The sequence below is a fragment of the Harmonia axyridis genome, chromosome 5 (genome assembly GCF_914767665.1).
Source record: "Harmonia axyridis chromosome 5, icHarAxyr1.1, whole genome shotgun sequence".
NCBI lineage: Eukaryota > Metazoa > Arthropoda > Insecta > Coleoptera > Coccinellidae > Harmonia > Harmonia axyridis.
In genome coordinates, this window is record NC_059505.1 from 7,727,686 (window position 1) to 7,754,073 (window position 26,388).

General features: G+C 35.8%; 1 protein-coding gene across 1 annotated transcript in view; it reads right to left on the reverse strand.

Annotated features, from left to right (window-relative positions):
* Positions 1 to 26,388, reverse strand: part of LOC123680430 (leucine-rich repeat-containing protein 15-like) — a 150,396-nt gene that overhangs the window by 105,452 nt on the left and 18,556 nt on the right. The window lies entirely within an intron of this gene.

The window sequence follows — 26,388 nt, forward strand, 5'->3', positions numbered from 1 at the left end:
TCATTACACATAGAATTGAATGGGAAGTAACGATGTTCCTCAGGTTGAAGCAGGGACCATAACAATTCTAGAACGAGAAACTCTCATCAGGAAAAGCGATTTCTCGGGACACAGCTTGATTGTTTTCTTCCTGATTGCGTTCAAGAAAAATAATATTAACATTTTCTCCGATTAGGACGCGAGATTGGATGTGTTCTTGATTATTTTCGTCTGTTTCTTTATTACACTATATATTGTTGCTCAGAAAATAATAAATTTCTCTGCCATGTATATCAAGTTGAAATAGTATCAATATTGTCATGTCCTAATATACAGCGGCGCTGCTACACAGGTGCATGAATAATCTATAAAAATTGTTTTCATTATATAAATAACATAATACACTTTCTGATTCATTTCGTTCCATTACCCAATAAAAATATTATTTATTCCAATATATTCCTAAACCCCTTAACTGTAGGACTATGCTCACGCAAGACACTCGTGACCGTACTTACAGTAAGTAGTTTGGCTGTAGCCTGCTGTGCAAGATGAAGATATCATGATAAAGTAACCTTGTATATTTGAAATATTTATATAGCAGTTGTAGGAAATAGTTATTTGTTTTACTATGCAGCAGAGTAGTGGATTGACTGCCAAGGTTGATAGGAATTCAGCGAAGTTTGGCAAAGTAGGTACCGTGTGGAATAATATTTCTCACACTATGAGCAATATATAGTTTTGAAATTGAGTAAGCTATGAAGAACATACTACTTTCTACAACATTTATAGGAAAATATAATTTTCCTACAACTGCTATGAAAAGTAGCGTATTCTTCATAGCTTACTCAATTTCAAAACTATGTAATGCTCATACTGTGGAAAATATTATTTCTCACGGCACTTTGCCCACACCTCGCTTGGTGGAGCAATGAAATTAGGCTTTTGAGTCGTTTCTATGGAAACGTAATAAATTAGCACATACTGTCAACGAAGTCCATTACTTGAATTATTGAAATTTGTGCGGTTGTAGAACAAGTATAGTGTGCAACATGTGGAGAAAGTCCTTTTCCCGCTCGTGTGTTTGCAAAACTCGCCTTTCAGGCTCGTGCCACAAACTTCCACACTTGCGAGAAAAGTTGGACTTTCCCCACTTGTTGCACAATTTACTATTTCCTACAACTGCTATAAAAAGTAGCGTATTCTCCATAACTTACTCAATTTCAGAACTATGTACTTATTGCTCATACTGTGAGAAATATTATTCCACACGGCACTTTGCCAAACATCGCTTAAGTGAGCTATGCAGTAAGCTATGAAATATTGGCTACTTTTCATAGCAGTTGTGGGAAAAGTATAGTCTCGCACACTAGAATGATTGGGATTCTTCAGGCACTTCACTCGCATCGTATTCTTATTCTCACCTTGACACAGAATTTACTATTTTCAAATGATTCCAAATATTCATTATCGAAAACTAATGATGTAAAATGGTTTGAAGTGAATACTATTGTCATAACAAAGAAAAAGATAATTTTGCTCTATTTCACCCTGAAGTTTGGGTTGAATAAACAACTAGTCAATAAACTCACATTTTTAAGCCTCGACAAGACTACGAGAAATAGGTACAACATTCTGTCAACATACTTCATTGAAAGAAATCCACGAAAACATTTCTACTTACGCATTTTGAACTTGAATTCTCACCACAACGACTCTTTGCCATGTTCTACAGTAATTATATTTCTTCCGTGAAATAGTGAACTTCAAATTTTAATTTTCAGAGAAATTAGATTGATCGATAATGACCCGTAACACATTTTAAAAAGAAAGAGAAATTGCATGCGATCGTGTCAAGAATAATTAGTTATGAATTTAAAAAGAGAGTTTTGAATAACTGCACGGTATTTTATGATGATATGATCGGTCTGACCTGTTTGTTCGCAACTTTTCATGACTGAAATGGCTGATGCGAATATGACTCACGTTTTAAATAGGAATTCCCATATTGTGCATACTTCAAAATTCCTTGTTTTTTCAAAATTCATTAAGAATAGGCTGTCACATTTGATAAATGTAAAATATTGGTGCTTTGATTGTGGTTCAGTAGGATTATATTTGTTTACGTCATTATCGTGTGCCTAATATTATAAACAGAAGTTCCTGAAGTTCGGAAAACTTTAACCATTGCATCTATTGGCATGGTCACCAAACTACATGCCTCAGAAGGGTTATTTGTTACCGTGTGTTACCTCTAACGGTTGAGCATCGCCGGCAACGATTATAGTGGTGCAGAGAACGTCAACATTTCAATGTGGAATGGCATCAGGTCGTCTTTTCTGATGAATCTCGATTCTCTTTGGGTGCACATGATGGCCGAAGAAGGGTTAGACGACGTCGAGGAGAAAGACGTGAACCTCAGTTTTATGTTGAGCATCATGTCCACCGTACAGAAGGTAATATGGTATGGGGTGCTATTCTACACCTTTGGTCATTATTCAAGGTAACATGACAGCGCTGAGTTACCTTCAAGAAATTGAGAAGCCATAATATTCTCCATCACCTTTTTCGGCTCGAGAATCCAATATTTCAGCAAGATAGTGCCCGATCTCATGTTGTCATGTTGTCTCATAATGTTGGGACATTATGAGAAGAAGGCTTGGAATTTTAACGCAGCCCTTTGGCGGCTCTGAGACTTGAAGTACAGGTAGCTTGGTATAGTATCCGTCAAGAAGAAAACGACCATCTTATTGCATCAATGCTGAGACGTGTTGGGGAGTATATAGATAACCGCGGTGGCAAACACAGTATTAACAAAATCATTAAAAAAAATTGTAAACCCGTCGTTTTTTTCTCCAAATTTCAATCATTCACTACTTGCTATACCCTCTATGTTTTACCAAAAAAAAATGTCAATTTAAACAGCTCCTTCTGGATGTTGTAGTTTCTTCGTCAGTTAGGTAGTATATTTCTGATCTACACTCAAAATCTCAGCTCCGTCAGTACGTGTTCACAGAAAAATTGCTTTTTTTCGATAGTTTTCGTTAGTAGAACCTTATCGTTTGAGACTATTCCTGGTTCAAACATTAAAAAATACAGTCGAAATGATAAAATATCATGTTCGGTAACGTGCTCTTAAAAATGATCTAATTACACTCCCTGCATTGTAACTATATATACATGCGATGTATATTGCAAGATGCCTGCTACATGATAATGCTTCCAAACGCAAACTCGTTCAATTAATTTGCATGAATATCTCAAATATCAATTTCTGATTCGTGTCTTGTCAACAATACGCATCATTATAGAATAGCATCAGGCAGCATTTATGTTCAACCTATCCGTTAATGCCTTGTACTCGGCCTTGTATATATGTTCAATTTTCCGATGGAAATGGGAAGCCATTGTTTATAATTCGAAAATCGATCGATATTATCAGGAAACACTCGTTCTAAATGGGTTCCCATAACAAGAAAAATGGTGTTATATTTCGTGATTATATCGAATGGATGGTGATTTTTATTGTTTATTTTTCATGTCTATTACAGTATCGATATCCATCATTTATGTACATGACATTATATATGGAAAACTGTGTTTGTAAATGACCCCTGGGCAGATTTGTGTTAGAATTGGGGAGCACTTTGAAAGTTTACTAAAATAGAGCTTTTGAACTCGACTAGAGCTATTTTACAGGATGATTCACCGCGCTGACTTTTAGACGTTAATGTAAAAATTATAATAATTTGAAGCTGAAAATTTGCTTGTTAGGGTTTGAGACAATGATCTTTCTCCCTAAAATATTTTCAGGTTTCTGCAACTCCTGGTTATTCCGGAAATAGACTACTACTTCCTTTTTGCAAATGGCACATTCAATATATTATTGCATGATTAGGTAGCTTATTGGATGACAATTTCAGCAATATGCCATAATTTGGGTAAAAACTCAGTGGTTAATGAGTTAATGGAATTCTTAGGAAGGAAATGGTTTCGACGAGGACTCAGATTTTTTTGAATATTTCTGTAGAAAAAGTTTTTTTCGAAAAACAACTCATTACAAGTTCTTCCTAGATAACTCTTAAAGTTTTAATTTTATGTATTGGGTTTGCTTAAGTAACCCCCCCTAATACATAGAATTGACTAAAAGAATAAAAAATATCGATTTGAATTCAAAAATCTTGAATTTTGATGAGTTTGAGTTGTAAAAGTTTATGATCTCCTCATAAACACTATGTATATTTTTGTCCAAACCGAAGACAGTCTTTTTTGAATTTTACAACAAACCAGCTCTTCAACGAGATCCAAAGTCGATATTAAGTTGTTGTTAAAATGCCTAGAGCGACGGATACGCGGAATTCATCGCCAGTTAAGTGAATTTGAAAAAGGTCGCTATTGGTCTACGGAATGCAGGGTTGTCATTTCGCTATCCGTACGAACAGAAATCCAACTACTATTATGAGATGTTGTCAAGTGTAGTTTGATAATGCTCAAAATCGACGAAGAATAGGCACCGGACGTTGAAGGGGCACAAATGAAGATCAAGATCGACGTCTAAGACTTATGGCCATTAGAGACCGATTTGCTACAACTCGATCATTGGCTGATGAGTGGTTAGACAGAGCAACTGTCGGAACGGTTTACTGCCGGATAACGTCTGCATTATCAACCCTATCTTGAGCAACCTCTGACGGTTGAGCATCGCCGGCAACGATTACAGTGGAGGAGAGAACGTCAACATTTGAATGTGGAATGGTATCAGGTCGTTCTGATGAATCTCGATTCTTCTTGGGTGCACATGATGGCCGAAGACGAGTTAGACGATGTCGGAGAGAAAAACGTGAACAGTAGACAATAGGCGTTATGGTATGGGGTGCACATGCAAGTAGGTCACCTTTAGTCTTTATTCGGGATAACATGACAGCGCTGCGTTACCTTCAAGAAATAATGGAGCCATATGTTCTTCCTCACCTCAACCAGCTCAAGAATCCAATATTTCAGCAAGATAATGCCCGACCTCATGATGCCAGAATTAGTTTAAACTTTTACGAAACGACCCATATGAATCTTTTGCCATGGCCGCCCAGATCCCCCGATCTTTCGCCCATAGAGCATGTTTGGGATATCATGGGTAGAAGGCTTGGAAATTTACCCCAGCCCCCACGGACTTTGGCGGCTCTGAGAAATGAAGTTCAGGTAGCTTGGGACAGTGGCCCTCAAGAAGAAATAGACCATCTTATTGCACAATTCCGAGACGTGTTGGGGAGAGTATAGATACTAGCGGTGGACCAACACATTAATAACAAATTCATTCAAAAATGTAAACCCTTCGTTTTTTTCTCCAAATTTCAATCATTTACTCCTTTCTCGCTATACTATCTATGTTTCACCAAAAAAAAATTAAAATTCAATCAGCTACTTCTGGGTGTTGCAGTTTATTTATTAAATAATTGTCATATCACTGATAACCAAAAAGGGAAAACTTTTTGAAGTCCGAAGTTTTAGGGCTTTGAATATTTGTATGACAATATAAAACTTGTTGATTAGTTTTTTGTAATCATAGTAGGTTGAGAAAAAAAGATAGTTGATTTATAGTAATTGAATGAATCAGTCGCAAAAAACGAGGTCCTATTTTATTATTTTAATCTAGAAATTTTAGTCTGTTCAATATACTTCAACAGAACTTTGTCTCCACGCGTTCAACACGTTGTGAATCAAAAACTATTAATTATATCTCGTTGAGCCAAATGATACATTCGATCCGAAGATAATAACAACATTACACCTAAACATGCATTAACCACGTCAATTGAGGCTTTCACTCCATAATAACCATGCTATTACTTCACAGTTTTTCATCACGAGTTTTCTTTTAAATCAATAGTGGGCTGATATTTGCTAGCCGAACCCTTTTCAACTAACACACCCTCTTCATTCCTCCCGAATGTCCCTTGGCTACGTGCTCAATCAACAAACCGTATCATTATAGATTGTAAACAAAGCACGAGTTATACTGTATGTTCAATCGGATATTTGCACCTGCGTATGTGTGCTTCATCACTGCAGATTACCCTACATCCGACGAATATTTAAAATGACACGAATTCGGGACATACGCACAAAAACGTGATGTTTATCTTTTTCCCCTTTTTTTAAATTTAATCTCGGAAATTAATCGTCGTGGATTGGTTGTTTGCATAGAGTTTTGTTACAGTTTTATTTGGATTGAGGTTATTTCTGTGTCGGTTAGTATTCAAGAGCTTCTTCACCATTTCATTCTGCCAGAAAATAAACTATTTTCTACAAAAATGCCATAAAACACTCGTAACAAAAACTTCTAATGAAATCATTTTAAGTGTAGATAAGAAGAATCCATTTTTTTTTAATAGATAGTTTCAGTTATCTGTATCTTGCTTTGTATTAGTCCGATAGGGTTCCACTACATGGTAAACCGAGGAGAATGCATGTCATCAAGGGATAGTAGTGATATACCGGTTTCACCTTTATTAGGGATCATCAGTACCGCATAACTCAACCCAAGACGACAAACAAACGAAATAGCAGGCACCTTTTTGAACGCTGGGTGGCGCACCGCAGTAATCATACTGCGTAGCGTCTGCCAGCGTTCAATAAGGTGCCTGCTATTTCGTTTGTTTGTCATCTTGGGTTGAGTTATGCGGTACTGATGATCCCTAATAAGGGTGAAACCGGTATATTGCCACTCTCCCTTGATGACATGCATTCTCCTTGGTTCACTTTCCGTTATGATTTCTATGATATAGCGTGGAAATCTTCTGTTTGACAATAGTTATGTTGATGGCATTTTTGTTGATACATTAACCAGATAGATAATTAATATCGTATGATATTTACACACTTGGAAATCGTAATTCTTTTTTTTTTTGTATTTTCATCACACATTATTATATGGTGATTAAATTAAAGCCTTGTTTTTCATGCGAACATAAAGCATTTCTTTTCACTACACCTCATATGATAATGTCGTATATTGGCATATAGAGATTCTCTTCGTGAATGTTGCCGATCAATCCTAAATAGCCATTATTTACGTTCAATGGAAGTTGAACACGGTCAATCCACAGTTGCGGAATTGACAGTATTGTTCAACTGCAAAAGCATGAGGATTTAGCGGAATAGCCTCCATTTACATATTGAACATCCAGTGTGAGAAACGGTGATATCAATTGGAACCCTGACTATGCGTTTATTGGGCATCGTTATATTATTACCTTCATGAGATAATGAAAAATGGAAAGCAGAACATTGAACAAAGATAAAATTGTAATTGATTATTTAGGAGAATAATACTATAGAAACTAGGGCCTATCTTCAACGGTAGGTCATTGCAATTAAGTATAATTGGCAAAAATCTCCTCCGAGATAAAAGTATTACATAAAAAGACGAGTGGTTTTCAGGAAATGAGCTCAATATTTGTGTAAAAACTAATGAGCACCCCTGAGCAAGACCTTTTGAGTGCTCGTTCATTGTTAATGAAATTCTATTGTTTTATGAAACCTTCTGACTTTGATACGAACATTCGAGTGCTCATTTCACTCATACAAGCTAACGGGATCTGTTCTACCGGAAATATTGAATATTTTTCATTACATTGCTTGAATTTTCAATGGTTTGAGTAACTGTTTTATCACTGAAAACCATATGTTTTCAACACAATTTGAAGCATTCGATTTCCAGAATACATTTCTAGTTGAGATACTACATCATGGATGACTAGGAGAAAGCTTTTCGTTTCTGGATTAATTTCAGCTAATCTGAGCCAATAGCTCGACAAACCTAAATTATCAAGATCTTGATTAAATTCGTTCAAATATCTTCCTTGTACTGGCTTCTCTTCCATATTTGCAGTTTTCCTTGAATTGTCTGATGGTGGTTTGAAATATTGTCGTAATGTGAAGTGTATATTCATCTGCTGCACACTTTGTTTGGTACTCCTCTGAGAAAGAGAAACACTCTAGCGAAATCTTACTTAGTCGGATCATTCCAGAAAGTTTGTTCGAAACATTGACATTGCAAGATCTAAGAAGTATCTGGATCTTAGAAAAAATATACTACACCTCCTAACTGGATTCCTCACAGGGCATTGTCGCCTTAGGAAGCACCTCATGAGATTGAGTCTAGCAGAAAACTATGAGAGCAGATTGTGTGGGGAGTAGGAAGAAACTCCTGATCACCTGGTGACGGAACGACTCGCCATCACTAGCTTAGGCAAAATCTGCTTAGGACAATAAACTTGTAGAACTGAGGAAGTAGCCTTCTTGAAGCGATCTCAGATTCTGGAGTTCATTACAACACTAGAACTGACAATAATACTTCTGATGAGTGGCAGTATAGCTCATTAGTATACAGTGCAATGGAACCCTCTTGAATCTAAACATTAAGAGAAAAAGTTCATTTTTTAATATGAGCCTGCATTGGTCAGCCCCTCTTTGTTAAGAAGCTCAGAGTTCGGGGTGGAGTCCGTGGAATTCTGCAAATATCCTTAGTTGTTAACTTATTCAATCCTTTTTATGTTTATTGTCGTTAATATATCATATCACATTTAAGTATTTAGAAATAAGCTGAGGACCTTCTTATGAATGTTGAAATTCGTACAATAGCACAGACAGACATAATCGACCTAATCCGATTCTTTTCGACCTTTTTACAATTCGAAAACACGAAGGAGACTGCCTTATTGCCTTCAGTAATTTCACAATAACACCGGTGAAAAGAGCCGACCCTAATCGAACCCCAAATCGTGAAAAGCATATTAAAAAACCCCAGACGATAGGAGATAACGAAAAACTCGAAACTCATTATCAGGGGTGGAACTTGCCAAGGGGCGAAATGGGACTGATTGCTATGAAATTAGGTCGAATCTATCATGACCATGCAACATGCGAGGTGAGCTGTGAAACGTGAGGAGAGATGTCAAGGCGATGTGAGGGGTGAGCAACAGGGTACAACAACCTTTTACCCCACAAAACGTATAAAACCTGTCGTGTAGTTTCCAAGTAGGCGTAAAATATTTTTAATTAAGTCTGAATTATGTGCTACCTACGGAACAGGTTAATGTTGCCTTAAGGCAGGTTTTACGTGTTCTCTTACGTAAGTTGTTCAAGTCGGATGAAAGTCTCGTAAAATTAGAGGAACTAGGTGAGTTAATTAAGTCAATCAAAAAGTGATTAATTAAAATCGTTAATATTGGATTAAGAAGGATTTCAGCACACCAAGAATTCAGAATATGAATATTATAGGTATGTGTTTGAGACAGATTTTCAATGTTTTATGACCCTATATTTAATTTTTTTAATTTTGAAGAATTATGGAATATTTTGTTCAAAATAGGATTTGGTTTCGATGTAATGAACAAGATTCTCTAACCAGTGATACTATGACCATTCCATAACAATATGAGGCAAAATGTTGACCGTCAAGTTTTTGTGAGTTGATGCCATTGGGTTCAATCAAAAACTATTTAGCGGAAAAATAAATTCGAGGAAACTCGTTGAAAAAATATTTAACTGATAATCGTATTATTTGTGACGGCACACGTCATTTTCCTATAAGACTTTTGATATGCTTTCTGAGGCTGCATTTGGACTAATTAGTCAAATAGAAAAGTCCCCGTTCTGATACACAGATGGCGGTGCTGGTATTAAATCTATAACATTTTTAGTTAATACCAACCTTCAAACGATACGTGTCAAAATTTGTCGAAACCGTTCGTGAGATATTGAGTTCTGAGTGTAGCTACTTTTGTTATTTGAAAAAAGATGAACAAAAAGAATTTCGTGTGCTGTTAATATATTGCTTTCTGAAGGGAAAAATACAGTTGGAGCAAAATCTTGGCTTGATGGAGAATTTCGAGGTCTGCACCAGGGCCTCTATTGATTGTTTAAGTTTGAACTTGGTGAAATGAGCACCGAAGACACGTACCCATCATTCAAGAATATTTGTACATGAGAAAACTTTGTGCAAAAAAAAGCGGAGAAAAACACAACAGTCAGCTGGTAAGGTTATGGTATCAGTATTCTGGGATAAAATATTATATTAATTGATCTCCAAAAGAGACAGACCATCAACAGCGATTATTATAAAGCGTTATTGGATAGTTTAAAGGATGAAATCCTTAAAAAACGGCCCAATTTGAAGAAAAAAAGGTGCTTTTTCATTAAGACAATGCGCCGTGTCACAAATCAATGAAAACAATGGCAAAATTGCATGAATTGGGCTTCGAATTGCTTCTGCATCCACCGTATTCGGCAGATCTGGCCGCCAGCGACTTTTTCCTGTTCTCAGACCTCAAAAGAATGCTCGCTGGAAAGAAATTTAGCGCCAATGAAGAAATAATCGCTGAAACTGAGGCCTATTCTGAAATGAAAGACAAATCGTACTACAGAAATGGTATCGAAAAGATCGCTATAATCGTTGTATCGCCCTCGAAGGCAACTATGTAGAATAATAAAATCGAATTTTGCCAAAAAAATGTGTTTCACTATGGAAGACAGGGGACTTTTCAATTCGCCTGTTCAATTGTGTTATAAGCATAATTCATTGTATCATTACAAGTTTTCAGTAATTGTTTTTAGCTGATTCCTTGTTTCTGATGCTATCATAATGATATTTTCGATTAATAAAGAACAGCACAATAAATTAACCGAATTACCTACAAAATTTCGAGTTGAACTCGAATAATTATAAGTCATATAGAAAAAGGCATTGAATTCAAAAAGATCAAATATAGAAAAACAGAATATCAAATCATGAAATTTATGCCGGTCGATAACAGACAACTTCAATCTTAATTCTTCCAGCTCGTTTCTTTAGTGGTGGACAATAGATTATAAGCATCAACAGAATTGACCCTCTGTGAGGAAAACAACATTAATAAAGTGTTTGAAACAACATTGAACTGTTTTCCAGCCAATATTTGAACTGCGAAAATTAAGACAAGGTGTGTAATAAACTCGAGAAAATTTATTAGACTTCATCAAGGATCTCGAGATTCAAAATAAGTCATCAAATATGAATTTGTTTCGCCCTTTATGGATTATAGTGACGCTAGGGAAGGTTCATAAAGAACTTGAGGTAGATCGTTAATTAGGCGTTATTTTCCGCTTTCCTTTTCCCTGCAGATTAAAGTCGATGGAGTTGGGGTGTAAATACTGTAAAGTGATATTTCTGTTTGTCTTCATTAATTTTAGTGAAGGAGGAAAAACTTAATACGTTTTTGTACCGATTTTTTAGTAGTATTGCTGTAATGGAATATTTTAATATAGAATGAGTTGAACGGAATTCAACGATTCGATATTCCTGTTGAACGCTATTCGGATTAAGAATAACAGCAATTTCTTGTTTGAAATAACAGCTTTGCGAGAGTTTTAGTATAAGGTATACAAATTTGCTTCCGCCCTTTTGCAATAGAAGGCTGTAGCGATGAGTGGTGGTCGGAATAATTAGATCGTAGATGTCATACAATAAGCTTAGGTATTTGTGAACATAACGCCATCGAAATATTTGTCGATTTATGTCTGCATCATACAGTTTTTTTTCGATTTAACATGTCAGCTCACGAGCCAAATTCTCGTCATTTGCGGGAGGTTTTAATTATCTACTTTGATATGAAGAAATCTGCTGCTGAGGCTCATCAAATGATCGCTAATACTTATGGTGAGATCGCTATTAGTGAAATAACGTGCAGAGAAGGGTTTCAGCGCTTCAAAAACGGTGATTTTGACGTCGAAGACCAGCATGGCGATGGAAGAGAGAAGGTTCTCGAAGATGCAGAATTGGAGGAACTATTTGATTAAGACTCATGTCAAACGCAACAAGAATTGTTAGGATCATTGGTAGTAACGCAACAAGCCATTTCAAAACGCCTGAAAGTCATGGGAAAGCCGAGAGATGTTGAACGGCAAAAAAGGAAGGGATTTCTGCAACGCATTGCAACTGAACACGAAAAATAAGTTCATTACGATACCCAAACGCAGAAAATCATAGTGATATCCTGGCCATGCTACCACTTCGACGGCTCAACCGAATATCCACGGTTCCAAGGTCATGTTCAGTATTTGGTTGTACAAGCTATGCGTAGTGTATTAAGAGTTGTTAAAACCGACTGGAACAATCACAGGCGATCATTATCGAACGCAATCAATGCGTTTGAGCTGAGCATTGGTAGACAAACGGCCGCAATACAACAAGAGACATGATAAAGTGATTTTACAACATGATAATACTCGAAAATGATCAAGGTATACTTGAAAACGTTGAAATGGGAAGTCCTACCGCTCTGCCGTATTCTCCAGACGTTGCTCCCTCGGACTATCACTTATTTCGATCAATATCACATGGCCTGGCTGACCAGCACTTCTGGTCTTATGAAGAAGTAAGAAATTGTAACGATTCGTGGATCGCTTCAAAAGATAACCAGAAAAAAACGGCGGAAGCAATGGCCTATGTACTTACTCACGCGTGTTTCGGTAATCCCTCCCTTAGGAGGGAAATGAACAAAAAAAATTAATTTTCATTGAAATTATTTATTTCCATAAGGATGCTGGATGACAATTGAATTGTATCGAATTGGCGAATGCACCAGGTTTTTGTTTTTACCTAAATTTGCAAGATATCGTGACTAACTGATAGAGCGCTCTGTTCGGGGAGCAAGTGTGAAAAAATATATGTTTTATTCGCATAGAATGTGTTTACAGATGAATATTCATTATGAGCCAAACGTAGCATTTTCTGCTATAAACATGAAAATCAGACCAATTTCAGCTTCTAGATATTCATACATTTATTCCTAGCGAATGAGGTAAACAAGATTTGTGCCAAAAAGAATGATTTGAAGAAATCAAATTCTATTACGTTTTCTGCTTTTTCATGAAAGCAACTCAAGAAATAGCTTTCTAATTCGCCCCAATAATAATAATCGACGTTTTCTGTTTGATGTCTGAAACTTGAGAGATTTTCCTTTGATAGTAGGAAAGAAAATTTACGATTCTGTCTGCATTCTACATCTCTTTGGCAGATCTCAAATCATATTTCATGAATTTCTTTCCGATAAATTTTTCATGACCCACTCAAAAAATAGACGATGATAATATACTTCTATTTGAGCACATTGCAAATGTTTTATATCAACATTTTATGGTATGAACTTTCCATGATTTAGCTATATTAGATGAAAATTCAAATGATTGATGAAAATAGCGTTTAATACACGTATACAGAATGAGTCTTTGACTTGTACATATATTTCAACCGAAGATTACTGAGTTCAAAGGAAACACTTATTTCCATGGGAGCCCGCAGAGGGAGGCCAAGGGGGCCATGGCCTCCCCCTGAGATTTTGATTGCCTCATTTTTCAGCACAACACCCTCAAAATAACTTTCTAAATCCAAAGGACAAGGAGAATAGAAAAGTAATGGTTCACAACAATTTTGCGGTTAACTATGACATTCATGGACGCCTTATCGTTTTTCAATAATTTTCATTTTGCCCCCCTAAGAAAAATTTCTGCGGGCGCCCATGCTTATTTCTTTGCTATGTTTTCCGATTAGGCTCAGTTGAAAAGATACAGGCTGTTGACAATCCATAAAAAATGTCATTTATGTTCATATCTTGCAAATGGAATGGAATCGAAGGAAATTATTTTCGGAATATCTATAGTTTTGTATTGAGGTGATCAATCTTTTTCGAACAATAAATTCCATCCAACTCCAAAATGCTTGCTATAAAAAGTGAGAAAAAAATCGAATTGGAATGAATAGTAAACAAAAAAGTGTTTCTTTTAACCTCAAGAGTCATCGGTTAAAATGTATGTACAAGTCAAAGATCCACTCTGTATATGTGCCTTCCACGCACTTACAAACTCATTAGACATACTAAAGATTCATTTGTACTATGTCATAATGAACTATTTTTCTCTATTTCAGTATCGTAATGAGTTCATCACAGTACTAAAAACAGAGCTGTAATTAACTCATTACAGCATTGTTTTCAGTTATATTTTTTGTTTTGTGGTTGTCTATACTGACTGCCTCTCCTATCAAATTTCAACACATGTCAATTTTCAATATGATATAATTTGATTATAGCGAAATGCTTTGCAACATTATTCGCAATTTCTCTTAATTCTGGTGGTGTTCGATCGATTTGGTCAGACACTATTCATGAATTTAATGCATAATTATAATTTATTTCATCTGTCGATTTTTGTAACAGTCACACCAACTGCCAAGATACAATACAAAAGTCACTAGGATGTATAATCTGAATTTGTCATTGAATTTCGACAATATTTCACAAAACTTGACTGAAATAGAGAAATTATCGTCTAATACTCGTTGCAGAAGGCAATTCCAACACTCATGAGTTCGGATACGAGCGACGAAGGAACGAATTTCGAATTGGCATTCGTGTTGAAATGGAATCCCATTTTGCAACTTGTTTTAGAATACACCGTTCTGAATTGAAATTAATATTCGTTCATCTGCAACATTTTTGAGAATTAAAAGAATCGAATATTCCGATACAAAATCATTTATTCGATTATTTACCGAGAGCAAATGTCAATGAAAATAAAAATAGCACAATCACAAATTACTATTTAATTCCCGTACTCCAAATATTGATTTAAAAAACTTAACAGAAAGAAAATTAATGGTGTTACACTGATTTTTTTTTCAGTTACTGCTGGTGAGTTAATAGGACATCGATTAGCAATCAAATTCCCGAACTGTGTTGCCCTTTGAAGAATAATCGATCAAAAGAACTGGGAAGTTATTCCTTCTCGCTCAAACCCCCTGTTCAACAAATTTCCCTAGGGTTGGGTGACGTCATCTAAAATGACGCAAAGGGTACCAGAAGCATAATTTGATAGAATTGGGGGGTAGTGTTTGTGAGTTTCCCGAATGAATACTAAATTCTCACTAGGAGGAAACAACGGTTATGTTGAAAAAGTTTCGGTAGATAACACAATATACAGTGCTGGCGGGTCGGTATCTTATGATGTAATATGAAGGTTTCAGAAAGAAATATAAAAAACTACCATCGAACAAAGAGCCACAATGTTTTTCTTTTCTTTCCTTCCACAAACAGGTAGAAGTTCATTTAGAAACAAGAGAAGAGTACATCGCCTTTCTCTGCCAATCTTTTCCTCTGGTGTCTGCATTATGCATCTTACTCGTAGTTTCATTTTCATTTATTATTTCGTGAAAGCTTTTTGCTAAGTGAGAATTCTCATTCTGACTACATAATACCATCTTTATTTGATTAATGGAATGTTTCTCTCCTAAATTTCAAGAAGTTTCATTTCTAGTACTGTATATGACATGCCTGAACCTGATAGCGCTAAAAACAGTCTTTTCTTCGAGGAATTATGTCAGTACTTGAAAAATTTCATTTTACTTGAAAAAACGAGTCATTTTCTGTATTCTATTATTGATTAAGCCTTTAGTTTATCAGTATAAATTGGCTTCTGGTTCCCAATATAAATCTTATTTCCTCATTGCGTTATCGAATCCTCAGATAATTCAAGAGAACATTATCATTTCTCTGAATTATTTCATTATTTTCCAATAGGTCCTAATGATCGTAACAAATGAATTATTCACTTCAACTGAATACAATGAGGAAGAAATAAAGACATTAGAGAAGATATAGCTCAACCTAAATTCAGAACTATTAGACATGATAGAAATCTACTGATGATGAAAGTAATCTGTGGTTGAATTATGTTATGATGGAGTGTTATAAGTTATTATCATGTCAACGAAATATAACGGATGTTTTTTTTTCGAGGTATATAACTTTAAGTTGGCATTACTGTTCAAGATGGCGACTGATTTAACAGCTGTCAAATGATTTATTGTCAGTTTGGTTTGGCAATTCATCTTGAATAGACTCACGCCTGAACAACGCTTGCAAATAGTGCAATTTTATTTCGAAAATAATAGTTCTGTGCGGAATACGTATCGCGCACTACATCCATTTTATTTTGTTCAGAGATGAAGCGCACTTCTGGTTGAATGGCTACGTCAAAAAACAAAACTGCCGCATTTGGAGTAAAGCTGATCCTCAAGTGTATGTCAAAACACCGTTACATCCAGAAAAACGGACTGTTTGGTGCGCTTGGTTTGGGCTGGTGGAATCATTGGTCCGTACTTCTTCAAAAACGATGATGGCCAGAACGTTACAGTCAATGGTGATCGGTATAGAGCCATGATTACTAACTTTTTCATTCCTGAATCGAACAACCATGATGTCCAGGAGCTGTGGTTCCAACAAGACGGCGCAACATGTCAAACAGCTTGTGCCACAATAGATTTATTGATAGAGACGTTTGGTGACCACCTAATTTCTCGTTTTGGACCTGCGAATTGGCCTCCAAGATGTTGTGATTTAACACCGCTAGACTACTTTCTGTGGGGCTATGTAAAGTCATTTATCTATGCGGATAAGCCACAAACTCTTGACCATTTGGAAGACAACATTCGCCGTGTTATTGCCGATATACGTCCACAAATGTTCGAAAAAGTCATGGAAAATTGTGGCACGAGCTGTATGACATGTTGCGCCGTCTTGTTGGAACCACAGCTCCTGGACATCATGGTTGTTCAATTCAGGAATGAAAATGTTAGTAATCATGGCTCTATACCGATCACCATTGAATGTAACGTTCTGGCCATCATCGTTTTTGAAGAAGTACGGTTCCACCAGCCCATAAAGCGCATCAAACAGTGAGTTTTTCTGGATGTAACGTTGTTTCGACATACACTTGAGGATTAGCTTCACTCCAAATGCGGCATTTTTGTTTGTTGACGTAGACATTCAACCAGAAGTGCGCTTTATCGCTAAACAAAATTCGTGGACGTAGTGCGCGATACGCACATACCATTATTTTCGAATTAAAATTGCAGTATTTGCCAGCGTTGTTCAGGCGTGAGTCTATTCATGATGAATTGCCAAATCAAACTTAGAATAACTCACTTAACAGCTGTTAAATCGGTCGCCATTTTGAAGAGTAATGCAAACTTAAAATTGTATACCTCGAAAAAAAACACCCGTTATGAAGGTATATTTGTGGTCGTCAATGGTAAACTAAAAGAGCTGATTTGAATGTAAGGGCAGTATTTTAAGAGATCCTTACTACTTTTCATCATTCAGGAGGCCGTATCTCCGTATTTCCTAGGGAGAGCCGCTAGGAAAAAAATGATTGGAACTTGTCATCTTATTTTTTCATCTTTCATCCGAATCCGAGAGATTTTCTAAATTTTCCCGGACACCCTATATAGGCACTATCCAATAAAACAAGAAAGTGAATAGATATCGAACGTTATTTTTCAAATACTCACGTTGAATTGAATCAAATGATTATCCCAATAATGCGACGATACTTCACCAACCTCACTCACCATTCACCGACATCTGAATCCAGAAATCCCCTGGAAATCTTTCTTTCCTCAGGATCCAAACTCAGGATACCTCACAAACAATCAGCGATTCCAGGGATAACGTGAATACAAAGGAAAACCTCTAAATTGGCTTTCCACGTTTTCTCTAGTTAGCAGGTGGTATTTCCATTCAGAATCATGCAAAAGTGAAGAAAGCATAGGAAAACATTGAGATGGGGTGGTTGGATTGGTTTTTTTGTTCGTTGAATGGGGTTCCATTTGGGGTCAGATTAAGGTAGGGGGAGTGGAATACGTCCGAGAGACAAATAAGGTTTCATGCTTGGCTGGATGGAATAACAATCAAAGGAATGTGGGGAAATTTTGGGATATGTGTATGAAGCATTACTCTTCAACATCTTGAAATTATATTCTCATATAGGAATCAGTGTTTTTCAAGAGCTTGAAAACTTTGAACAATAATACAAGACAGAAATATTGTTTACATAAATTCTTCATTTAATGTGGTAGATAATTTCAAGGCATTAATTTTTTTGATAAGATTTCTGGCATACATATGTAGGCTTGGTTAATCGATCGTCTAGAGGTATGATTGGATTACCTGGCCTTTCGTCTTTTTCTCCGTGACTTTGTTGGTTTTGTATTAATTAAACTCTTTTGAATTATTTACATCTATTTACAAAGCCACAATTATACAGTACAAACTCAGTATTGAGAAGATCTTAATTACGTCTTAATTACAAGTTTCTCACTACGGTACTGAATTTCGTCTTTAACTCGTTTGTTGATTACTCGAAACGTCTTGGATTATCACGTCTTCGTCGTACTTCAAATTTTCGTCTCGTCTTCAACTTGTTCGCGACTCGTCTTAATCTAGTCCGCGAAACGTCTTTTCGTCTTACGTCTTAAGTTGACCGCCCAAAATTGAATCGTCTTCGACTTGAGTTGAACTGTACCGTCTGTACCCGTCTTCGGTTTAATTTGAACTGTCCTCTCTGTCGATTGGAACTCCCCTCTCTGGGATATAGACCTCCCTTCTCTCGGTTTGACCACACCCTTAGGGGAAGGTACCATCCCCTAGTCCAATAAGAGCTTTTGCCGTACCGCCCCCAAAGATCTTCGCGGATTCCTGGAAATCGAATATTCTAGAAGGACTAGAACCTGATAAACAGATGTAACACATCTGGTACAACCGTCTTGTTTTTGAACTTTCCCAACCCCCGTAAATCTCTCAAGTTTTACAACCGACATGACACATTCTTCGACTCCCCGAAGAATTACACATCCTTTTTACATTATATGTACAATAACAATTCGTTCCCTGTAAATCAATTGAAACTGTCATGCCCTCGACACGAAAAGAAACTAATAGGTCTCCAAGCATCCGGTTGACCATCGCAATTATTTACAGGGAACAATAATTGGATCCTACACATATATGAATAACACAGCTACGAGTTAAATAGATCATTCAATCAGTATAATTTTTCATTACTTTCTATTTCCTATAAATCTGACCGTATGTCGTCAATGGCAGCGTTAATATTGGCTTCTTCAAGAGATGAACCAATGCATTAGCATAGGACATTCAGCCAAAAATTAATTCCAATCTCATCTGCATTTTTTTACCAAAGCTGTTTTCTTGCAGACTTATATGGTTTTGAAACCCTTAACAATTGAGTAATCAGTCCATTTTGAAAAGCGAAATCAGTTGCATGTGAAATTAACGACGGTTATAATAAGTTTATTTACCAGAGAAATGTGTTTCATAGATAACAAAAAAATAGTTGAGATGAAAATAAACATTGAAATCCCACTAAAGCTAAAGTTGCGCGTGGGTTACTATTTATGTATTGAGAATACAAAAAATGAACAAGCGATTTTGATGCAAAATATTTTTACTGCTTTTCAAAATAATCGTATTTAAGATCCATACACTTTTTGTTGCGATTGTAACATCATTCGAAATATTTTTTTTCAGTCAGAAGATAGTACATCTAAAACATGCGTTTTGAAGGCCTCAACCGCATCTTCGGGCGATGAGAATCGTTGTCCATTTATGATTTCTGAGAAGAGGAAGAAGTCATCCGGTGACAAGTCGGTGCTGTAAGGCGGATGACCCATCAATTTGATTTTTTATGAGTCCAAATACTCATTAGTTGCATTTCATATGTGTGAGATCGTGTTGTCATGATACAAGATGATTCGTCGATTTGGGTTGTTTCTCTCAATTTACCAAAAACTTCAGGCAAACAAATGGTTTCATACCACTCTGAATTACTAGTCTTTCGATTTTCAAGAGCCACAATTGCCACAGGACCAGTTTTCGTGAAGAAAGACGCCACCATTTGCTTCTTAACGCTTCGAGAACGAACAACTTTTGTTGGCTTTGCTTCACATTGAAACACCCAAACTGGCCTTTTCTTTCTGGCTCGTATGCATAAATCCACAACTCGTCACCCTGTGACGATGTTGTATACCGCTTTGGATGCACCACAGTTGTATTTCGAATTCATTTAACGGCACCAATCGACACTAGCAATATTTTGAGCATCATCCAACAAATGTGGATTCCAACTTACATACAGCTACCAAACACACAAATATTCGTGCAAAATCTTATGCAAGCTAGTAATACTAATGCTCAAACATCTCTCGCTTTCCTCATATGTCACATGACGATCTTCTCCAATTAGTTATCGCACAGCTTCAATATTTTCCGGCACAACGACTGATTTTGGACGACCTTCATTAACTTAGTCAGAGAGCGAACTACGTCCATGTTTGAATTCAGTGTACCAGCGATATACAGTGGCTTTAAATGGTACTTCATCGCCAAAAGTTGAGTTTAGTTGACAGATGCATTTTTCTTGAGTTAGATCACGTCGAAAGTTATAATTTTCATAGCTCGAAAATTTTCACGAGACAAATCCATATTTTGGCAGAGATGAAATTTTCAATTTACTGTAAACAACAAAAATTGTGCTCGTACGTCAAAACGTTTTGAATAGTTATCTCACAAAAAATGTGAAATTTTACGATGTCAATATCAGGTTTCACCTGGCAATATCAGTGCTGCCAAACATTCTAAACAATACCCTGAAAAAAGACTAAATATCAAATGTCTTTTTTATATTCACCGCCGAACTATAATAGCATTCAACAAGTTCTGCAGTTTCCAAAAAAAACACTCCTCCACAAGTTGGAATACGAATTGAATAAAACGCAAGGGTACTCTCACAAGAGCACAGTAATTGAAACACAAACTGGAGCTGTAAGATAAGACCCATGCTTAAAAATAGGAGCAGAAAACACACCACGAAGATCCAAAGTAAACAGCACTAACAATCGGAGAACCTAAACACAAACAGCAAAACCAAATCTGATTCAATCTAACAGTAAGCGTGAACAATGGGTGTTCCTGTAGGAAAACCAGGAGATAATGCTTCTGGTCCCGAATGGACTAGCAAACAGAAATGGCAAATGTTCCCAAGTTGTTAGTGCCGCTACAATGAAATAGTGGGCGTATCACTCGGTCGTAGAATTTATGGTCATCTACAAGTGGTTAATGGTCCAAGAGTTCGCCCTCTCTCAGAATTTAATCATTAAAGTTCCTTTGAGAAGACGCGTGAGGTGCTCTCGCCCGCCTCGAATGCTAAGAGATAAGCGCAGAGTTGGAGGCGGAGGTAGACCGAAGATGGGATCTTGAAGATCCTGAAATATTTTTAATAGCACCTTAAATCAGTCGAGAGGATATTCGAAACGTCTAAAAAAAAAGTTTATCCCGTAAATGCGAATTGAATGAGAATTTACGAGGAGGAGGAACTATGATCGATAAATCCGTTCATTCTGCTACACTTTGTAGTACAAAATCGTGTGGGAATGTTTCAGTTCCACGAATATCATGATTATATTTCATTTTATATGTTGGTATTTTCTGTCATGAATCTATCAAATTTGCGATACAGAAAACAATGGCGGCTCCAACCGAAATTTTTCAATCCAAAAATCACCAAACGATATTCATAGGAATATTCCATTAATTTAAATATAAAGTCAGTGAATAACAGGAAATAATGTCTAATTTTCGAACAGAAGGCTCATTTTAATACTCGTTTTTTCAAATTCTCTCAGCTTTATGGTTGGTTTTAAACTTGTGGAAGAATATCAACGCCTTCAGCACTTTTATTATAAAATTAACTAAATTATCATTGTAGATGAAACATTATTCCATTTGATGTTATACAATGACTGCGAAATGGATATAAATATTTATCCATTGTAGTTTAATAAATGAAAAAATATTGGGAATATTGGAGACGATTTTATTCTATTGTTTAATTTGTAACAATGCCGACGTTTCGAAACAGTTTGTTTCTTTTTCAAGGCATAAAATAAATAAATATATAAGGCATACAATATGACCTAATATGATAACACAGTACCTAGTTACGACAAACATTTTTTTCAGAAATAATTGTAGTCGAAAATAAAGGGTGATTCATTAGAACTGACCAATCTCCATATTAAAGATTCAGATCGTGATCTAATGGAGTAAATGCGCAAAGCTCATCACAGCACTCAACTACCATATTGTAATAATCTTCCAACTAGCACATTCGATGAAAATTGATTCTGGAGTTTGGTATCTACACATTAATTTCATTTCACTATCATTTTCTACACCTAAATGAAAAAGTGCCAATTTGCATGTAAATAATTCAAATAAAAAATAAGCCGTCGACATTTCTTAGGTCTCGTCCCAAATACCAAGGCAACATGATAGCGCTGAAGAGTACTACTTTAATGTGAAAACGTAAATGAGAAATCAGCAAAGGAGGTGCTGGCGATAGCTAGATAGCGAAACTTTTTTGAGAAATACCAACTAAGGAAATGTTGATGAAAATATAAAAACAAATTATAAATAATCCAGCTAGAATGTGGTGGTCAATATATCATTGTTATTTAACAGGCTGTCACATGGTATGTAGTCGAATATAAAGGGTGATTCATCAAGAATAACCAATCTCTGAATTTAAGATTTAGATTGTAATCTAATGGAGTAAATGCGAAAAGCCCATTTCAGCACTCAACTACCATATTGTAATAATCCACCAACTCGCATACTCGAAGCAAATTGATTGTAGAGTTTGGTATATATCCGTTAATTTCATTTCACTCTCATTTTCTGCATCTCAATGAAGAAGTTCCAATTTTCCTGCAAATAATTCAAATATACAATGTGCGGGGGACATGTCTTAGGTCTCTTTTCAAATATCAAGGCAACTTGATAGTGCTGAAGAGTACTTTATGGTACTACTTCATTGTGAGAACCTTAATAAGAAATCAGCAAACGAAGTGCTGGCGATAGCTAGATAGCGAAACCTTCTTTAGAAGGACTTACTAAGGAAATGTTGACGAAAATATAAAAACAAATTATAAATAATCCAGCTAGAATGTTGTTTTCAATATATCACTGTCATTTAGCAGGCTGTATGGTATGTAGTCGAATATAAAGGGTGATTTTCAAGAATAACCAATCTCTGAATTTTAGATTCAGATTGTAATCTAATGAAGCCTATTACAGCACTCAACCACCATATTGTAATAATCTTTCAACTCTCATATGGGATGAAAATTGATTCTGGAGTTTGGTATCTACACGTTTATTTCATTTCACTATCATTTTCTACACCTAAATGTAGAAGTGCCATTTTGCGTGTGAATAATTCTAATAAACAATGAGCCGTCGACATGTCTTAGATCTCGTCTAAAATATCAAGGCAACTTGATAGCATTGAAGAGTACTATATGGTACTACTTAACTATGAAAACGTGAATAAGGAATCTTCAAAGGAGGTGCTGGTGATAGCTAGATAGCGAAACGTTTTTGATAAGTACTTACTAAAAAATTGTTGACGAAAATTGAAAAAAATATTTAAAAATGTTCCAGCTAGAATGTGGTTTTCAATATATTATTGTCATTCAACAGGCTGCTATATGGTAAGATCCCCCAATACCCTCAAAATGTTTAGTGGATTGAAGAATAAATCAGATGAGGAAATCAAAAGAGACAATTCATTGCGGGAGCACATTGAATTACAGATTTGAAAAAAGTTGAATATGGTATACTTCAATGTGTGAAATGGTCTAAGATGAAACAAGAAAAAGACAATATCCTTTTCATGAGAAGACAAATTCCTTCGTTTGCGACTGTATGTCCTCGATAACGAATTCTATCTTTAGGATCGTGAAGCATAAGCATAGTTCTTTCAGAAGATGTCAGCGAAGACGTATCGATAATGATGTCTTCAGAGACCAAAGGTTAATTCAACATTTCACAACAAACTGAGATTAAATTTCCAGAATATTTCTTTCAAATGGTATCAGTTAACAGTTACCAGTCTTGATATGTGATTACTCACAATGTTCATGCGTATAGGAATTTCAAAACATTTCTTCAGATCGAACACACAATCAAAACTCTTTTGAATAGAAACGAAGTAATTCATGCAAATGAAACCCAGGAAGAACTTCGAAATGAAAAACCTGTGCAGGTTTTCATCTCGCCCTGTTCGGAATCATTCTTCATCGAATCGCTTCAGCATGGAAAAATATATATGGAAGTAAGAACTCCGAAAACCTCAAGAAAAGCGCAATGGGTAAGAGTTTCCGATGATCCTTTCTTACGTTCTGTCAGCAATGCATACGGATCAAAGATGGCAGGATGAATGCGAATCCGAAGAGCCTTTCAATCAATTTCTGCCAAATGGAAACCGTTTCCACATAATGGAAATAGATTCTGAGGGAATTATTCATGCTTTCGTTCTTCATTCAAGTCGAGTCTTTGAGAATTTCAGTTTATGAATTGATGGTTCCGATGAGACGAGTTTTGGTTCGTTGGAAATACGGAAGTTTATTCCTGCGGTAACACTGGATTTTTTGTGCCATTTATTCTGCAGGAAGATAGTTTCATCAGAATATTTTTAGGGGATGGAGGATCTCAATTGCACTCTTGCGGCTCCACTGTCAGCTTGAGTATAAATAATGGCCGAGTATATAAAAAAAAGCTTTTTTGTAGGTAAAACGAAGGAAATTCAGAGTATTGATTCATCAACTTGGTGTTTTCACTTCCTCAAGAGAGAATACTACCTTGTGTCTTTTCAGTTCGAAACGAAATAATAGATATTTCTTCTCACAAATCACCGATTTTTATGAGGGTCTCACCAAATTCCTTAAACACTAATCTACATTCTAGAAAGTGAATATTTTCAATTTGAGAATGAAAAAAATTGTTAACTTTTCGTTTCTCGCAAAAAATTTGATAACGTACTTTGTACTAAGCACTGATATATTTTCAAAATATTCGTAGAAAAACCTACAAAATCCATTACAAAAGAGATAAATATCTTATTTTGTGAAAAAAATAATCGACCATCGTATAGTGCTGTCCTCCCACTTATATGATGGTCCATTTATGGACCGCCAGAGGGGAAATGAATGGGTACCAAAGTTTGTTGCAGTTCAATTCCTTTTTCTTTTCGTTGAAACGTAATGTGTAGATGTTGTTTCCAAGAATACATAGTTCAGAGTATCGAATCGGCCAGTTGAATATATTTTTATCTGAATATTTGATGTTTTTAATGATATTCTGTTGAAATTCCTTCTGGTTCTCAACTCGCAATTGACATAAGGTTTATAATGAGTCTTGAAATTTTCATTTTACATCTATCTATCTTTCAGCTCTATCAGAGGGACCGTCTGAAATTCATCAATAAAACTAATTTACAAAGGGTCATATTCACGGAACCCTAATTCCGATTTTACCCATTGACGTACTGCACCATGGTATTCGAGATCAAACCTGACCTGATTCTTTTAAGTTTTTAGATTTAGGTCCCAAATATGTGACTTATTTTCCTCCTCAACGTTTATTATCGAAATGAGAAGTTGTCGTTTTGAGTGTTTCGGACAATGAAGATAATAAACTATATTTTCATTTTGAAACATCAATTTTTTTCATTGAAATCTCAAATATCCAATTCTTGTCATAATACATTCATAATGAAATATTCATTTTCAGTAATAACTATAGAAGAAATTAATTTATAGTCTGAGAAAGTTTCAACAATGAGAAGTAAACGTTTCCTCCTGAGAATACAAGCTAAGCGTGCAAGCTAATCTCGGCGAATTAAAGTTTTTGTGACACGATTTATAAGGTTTAATTATTCTTTCGTAATATGGCCATAATTTTGGAGCACCTTCCGATAAAGTGATCGCCAACAATGCTATAATTCATCGGGTATTAAGGGGATTGCAGTTAATTCAAGTCAACATCGTTCGAAGTGAAATATGCTTAGGGTGCTAACTTGGCAGCGTTTTCTCCTGCCAATATTGAGAGAAATATTATGAGTTATGTAACATAATGGCAAATGAAATAAATGTTGATCTTCGAATTAGAAATCAACAACTAAAATTGAAGTAGCACTGGATGAAATATGTGATTTACCTGTAATAATGAAGGAACATGGTAACATGTTTATCATTATGATCGCTTGAATATTTTTGCTACAACTGCTATGAAAAAGTACACTATATTCCATAGCTTACTGAATTTCGAAACTATTTGTTGCTCTTACTTTACCAAATAAAATTCCTACTGTTACAAGATTTTTATTATCAAGGAAAAAACTCAGATGCTATTTCGAATAAATGGAATGGAATAGTTTAGATAGGTATAACGTATGATTTCAAACGGAATTATTTCTCCTTTGCTATTCAAATAGCACATAAATCAGCAAATATGTATTGTTATGTCGATGAAACATCTCATTACTTATAACAACACACCATTTCAATGAAAGGAGAATTTGCAACAACTTACAGACTTAGATGCAAACTGGGCAAATATCTACAACCAAAGTTAACAAAAACCAAGCTTATAATATTCAATGATATAATCAACATCA